The 5,270-nt window shown below is 41.4% G+C and overlaps 1 non-coding gene across 1 annotated transcript; it reads left to right on the top strand.

The window, feature by feature from the left end:
* The first annotated feature begins 2,173 nt into the window (after positions 1-2,173).
* On the top strand, positions 2,174-2,290 carry LOC138369167 (U5 spliceosomal RNA). The gene has a single exon (XR_011229772.1). It is a non-coding gene; the product is annotated as a U5 spliceosomal RNA (small nuclear RNA).
* The last annotated feature ends 2,980 nt before the right edge of the window (positions 2,291-5,270 follow it).

The raw sequence follows: 5,270 nt of genomic DNA, 5'->3' as shown, positions 1-5,270 counted from the left end.
TATTCAAGATTTATAGTGTTTCGTATTATCCCTGTTTATAGTTGCTTTGTGCTTCTTTGCTGCTCTCCTACTGGCTTTCTCCCACCTTTGCTCTTAGCAAAGGTACTGCCCCCTTCCGTTTGCTGGAAGATTCTTAGAATTGTTAGCCCCCTTCATTGCTACAGTATAATTATTCGGAAAACTCTTTATTCATCCAGGATTGTTAATTAAGGAATCTCTTAATTCCTGTGCCGGGCTCCCTCCCCCCGTTTTTCGTCTCCGTATTGATTCAGCTAGGGTTTCCCTCTCGTCTGTGCCCTTGCCTGTCACGATAACACTGCATGCCGCTTCTGCCCACCCTTACTGCCTTATATCTTTCAGCCCGGGGGGAGGTGATCTACGCGACAAAAAATCGACGCACGCTCCGACTGGACCAGGTATCGCTTACATGGTCAGGAATCAACACTCTTAGGATCCTGCAAGCGCAGTGCAGGACGCACGCATACCCTAGCCCAGCGAGCGCCCCCCGGCAAGTTCTACCCGGCCCGTGCCCAGTGAACAGGCAACACTTCTTCAGGGCGATTAATTCGCGCCGCCCTCGCAGAGCTAGGCTCGCCTTCAGCCGACCACGCCCTCTTACCTTTAGAATTGACAGGGCCACTCGGCTCTCTTGACGGGCTAGCCATCGGAGTTAACGGCAGGTCCAGCAACCAGCCGGAACACCCAGCTGACTACGTCCGGGACGTTGTTGCACTGCCACTCTGAGGCCTCCTTGCGACCAGCGGGCCTCGCCCTTCGGGGGGGGGGGGGGGGGGGTCCGGCCAGCTGGCCTGCGGTGGGGGTGCAGCGCCGGTCCCCAAGTGTCCCGCTGTCCGCAGCTAATCCTTTGCCCAGTCTACATGCTAGTAAGAGTAAGGAACCCCTTCTCCTTAATCCTTCTCCCGCTGGCCCTCGCGGGATTGGGGGTGCTCCGCCGGAACCCCCAAAGTGATAAGCCTGCAGATAGCTAAGAAATATTCCCATGAATTGTAATTAGTCTAATTAATGCAACTTTCATTTACTACCTATGGATGTAGTTATTAATTGTAATTGATCTCTACTTTATCATTAAGGATTATTCATTATAATTATTCCTTAATACTTTATTGTTATGCACTAGTCAATAATTATTTATCATTCATCCTAATTAGCTATTTGATTCATTAAAAATAATTGCTTATCATTATACTATTTATTATTATTATTTATTATATAATAATAATTTTATTATTTATTAATTTATTATTTATTAATTTATATAATAAATTAATTTATTATATATTAAATTATTATATATTAATTTATTATATATTAATTTATTATTTACCATTATAAAATAAACAAGTCCCCAATCTGAGCACGTTTTCTTCCAACCTCAGAAAGAACTTTTTCAGTGTCAGGGTAGTTAACAGGTGGAATGCATTAGGCAGTGATGTGGTGGAGGCTGACGCCATACACAATTTCAAATGTAGATATGACAGGGCTCGGGAATCTGTACAACAGTTGATTGACAGTTGAGAGGCGGGACCAAAGAGCCAGAGTTCAATCCCCGAAAACACAACTAAGTGAGTACAACTAGGACAGCAGTACATATTCAAAGATTTAAATAAGGTTACCGAGAGCTGTCTGGGGCCAAAGTTTGTTATTGTTCTATAGAAGATTTGTGTTGAGTAATTAGAAGATGTAGATGATTTTGGGTAGTAGAACCCCAAGCACCATAATTGAAATAAGGATAGATGAGAGAGTAATAGAGCGTTATTATTAAGTTAACGAGTACTACATTATTTAGATACTATCGATAACATATATCGACGCTTTTGCTGCTTATTTTCACGAGTATGAAATAAAAGTACGGTTAAGGTTTTAACTTTCAGATGGCGTATGTAACATATCAAGGATCATCACCATATATTTTAGCACGTGTCAAACAGATAACACAAATTATGTTATGAAAACAATGCACACTTATAAATATATCCAAACAGTAAAGATACAGAATGAAACTGATGATAGCACAACAATAGAGAAATATTGCAAAGAATAAAACAATTACTGTTTATTAGAGTTACCGGTCCATGCCCTTCTAGTCCCGAAATAAGTTTACGTTTTTCGCCTCAGCGCTCTGTCGGCGGTATCGCTAAATTTCTCGCATATTTAACTCTGGTTTCCCTTCAAAACGCATAAATCTTTCGCCTTTTACTAAAGATTTCCGTGGAGGGGAACAACTCAATGAGTCTTAAATAATTTTTTCTTGGCCCATTAAATTGGGCCTTATTATCCTTAATATTAGTAGTTTAAAGTAATAATACTGGGGCTACTTCGTGGCTTGGACGCCAATAGAGAATCCTGTTTGCAGGAGACTTAAGCGGACTCTCCCAAATATTACCCTAAAGCACAAACTGTAAATTATATAAATCTCCTACCTGCCAAATAAGCAGTCAAATTAGAAGATTAGATAACATAAATAAAAGCCCATCCGAAATATCAGTTTCCTGGGAGCGAAAGAAAACCATTGGACCAACCAAGAGATCCTCCTGGTCTAAATAATTCACACTAAGTAACCTCATTCATCTTTACCAACAAGGTTTAAAAAGAAAACGCCGAGAAGGTGGAGAAGAAAACGCCTCCCACGCCGAAGTTCCAGCTGAAGCCTTCCAGCCGAAGTGTCTTTTTTTTCACTCCTTTTCGTTAATGTATTTGGTTGTATTTACCTCTGCTCAAAGTGTTAATCCCGTTTCTCTAAGGAGTTATAGTCCAGCTTTATTTTGAGCATACTTTGTTTTGCAATTTAATTATTTATAATTAGTTATAATTGGTTTATAATTTTATTATTTACACCATTTATTTACGATTATTCATATAATAATTTATTACATTGTTAGGCTTTTCCAACGACGTCGTCCCAGCCGGTGTTGTTCCTGCAGAGGATGGGCCAGCTGGTGGCTCGGCCGTAGCTGTTGCAGCGGGCGCCCTCACAGATTCAGCTAGTTTCAGCAGACGATGTTACAGCTGCTAACGCCCCAGTTCCATCTTAGGCTTCCCGGCAGCCGATGCTTCAGTCATGAACCTCCAGCTGAAGCGTTCCACCCGACGTTGCGCCCATCAATTTAACACTCTTTTCAGTTTTGTAATTCTCGCTTTCCCAGCTTCATGAATTGTTCCCGTTATTTCTAGGACAGTTATATTCCAGTCTTAAGCCTAAATTGTCTTGCAGCTGGCCCTCTACTTACCACTAAGGTCTTCCCTGGTGGCCAGTTGCCGCTATTTTCCTCCCTTTATCAGATGTTGATGCTCCAGCTGTCGATGTCCAGCTGCAGGTGCCCAGCCCCGATGTTCCAGCCGCTGATGGCAGGATTTTGCAGTTCAACATTCGGCAACGGTCGTTAAGTTGATCCATTATTTTGCACAATTTTGACTATTGGTGTTTGTGTTATACACGCTACGTTAATGTGGGTTTAAGGTCCAGGTACTACCCACGTGCATAATTCTTTAACATATAAAAAATCCCGTGCTTATTGTATTTGAGTTATTAACTAAGCCAGCTAGGTTGTGCTAGTTGCCGTGTCGCAGGCCTCTTGCCTCTTGCTTCAGTTTCCCTGGCTTCGCATTTTCCACTAGCCTACTCACTTTATTCCCGCTCAGGATGCTTTGTTTTATTGCACGTGTCTTTTACTGTGTTTACAGTATGTTTGTTTAACTTTTGCTTTGCCTTAAGTTATTAAGTAAAGTCAGTTAGGACGTGCTAGTCGCGGTGTTACGGGCCCTTGTCTCCTGCTTTAAGTTTCAGGCCCTGCATTTATGTTTAGTTTCCTCTGTAAATTATTACTGTTATTACGGGTAGCCTTGCGGCATATTTGTTGTTTCTCCTGGTTACGTTATGTGGTTTATCATTTACGGCCTAAATGTTTACATTTACCCTATCACAGTTTAATTCAATTGATGCCCTCCCAACACCAGCTACAGGTTTTACTTCCCGGTGGAATTTTATGCTTGTTCGCTCGACTTTGTTTAAGTTGTTAGGTAAGGCCAGTTAGGCCGAGCGAGTGGCTACTCGCCGTCTCGGTTATCTCTACCTTAAGCTTTGACGCCCTGGCGTCGTGCGGTACGCCGTTTTGGTGATTTATAATTTATATTATTTGTGAACAATTTTAAAATATATCTTATGACTGCTAGACTTTCAGTTATGAGTTGTAATTACTTCCGCAATTTATAGCATTGCTTTTGCCTCATGCCTAAAAATTCATGCCTAAAAAAAAAAAAAAAAAAAAAAAAAGCTACTGCGGCGAGGAAGAGAACGCGAGCCGGATATTCCTCTTATCACCATTACAACACACGCAGCGGTGCCGGGTTGCAGCCGCCCAGGGCCTACGTTAATACTATTATCTTCCCTTATTTGCTGGGCTATATGATAGTATTAATATTATTCCGTATCGTTACTGTCATTCCAGTATTATTTTATTAAAAATATAAATTGTTATTATGGTTTGGCGTTGCTTTCTTAATTTCTTCCATTCTGCGGCACTTGCCATCATCGGTTATTTACGATATTACATTGTATTCTTACATTGTACGATTATTTACGACATTGTATTCTTAATATTATTCCTTATTACAGTTACTGGATGACGGTTCCCTGCCGTCGATTTCACTTTGCCCCTGTTCTAAAAGATGTAGCCGAAGTTCACGGCGTACTAGCTGCGGCTTGCAGACGCTCATTGACAACACAAGACTACACTCAGCGGCCACTTAAGGCAGACTCCTTGGCTTCTATCCAGCCCTATCACCCGTCTGGAAGCAGAGATGGGATGGAGACGAAGGGTAATGTTCCCCGCTCACATTCTACATCCGCTTAGGACACAAGCATGTTATAGATTTGGCTTTAAGAATTGGTTCTTATTCCATTTTATTGTTTATGTATATATTGCTTTGTTGTATATATCCGTTCTTGGTATATGTATTGTTTATATTCAAGATTTATAGTGTTTCGTATTATCCCTGTTTATAGTTGCTTTGTGCTTCTTTGCTGCTCTCCTACTGGCTTTCTCCCACCTTTGCTCTTAGCAAAGGTACTTCCCCCTTCCGTTTGCTGGAAGATTCTTAGAATTGTTAGCCCCCTTCATTGCTACAGTATAATTATTCGGAAAACTCTTTATTCATCCAGGATTGTTAATTAAGGAATCTCTTAATTCCTGTGCCGGGCTCCCTCCCCCCGTTTTTCGTCTCCGTATTGATTCAGCTAGGGTTTCCCTCTC

The sequence above is a fragment of the Procambarus clarkii genome, chromosome 3, assembly GCF_040958095.1.
Source record: "Procambarus clarkii isolate CNS0578487 chromosome 3, FALCON_Pclarkii_2.0, whole genome shotgun sequence".
In the NCBI taxonomy this organism is placed as follows: domain Eukaryota; kingdom Metazoa; phylum Arthropoda; class Malacostraca; order Decapoda; family Cambaridae; genus Procambarus; species Procambarus clarkii.
Note: the sequence above shows the minus strand (reverse complement) of the source record. Positions and strands in the feature narration are given on the sequence as shown.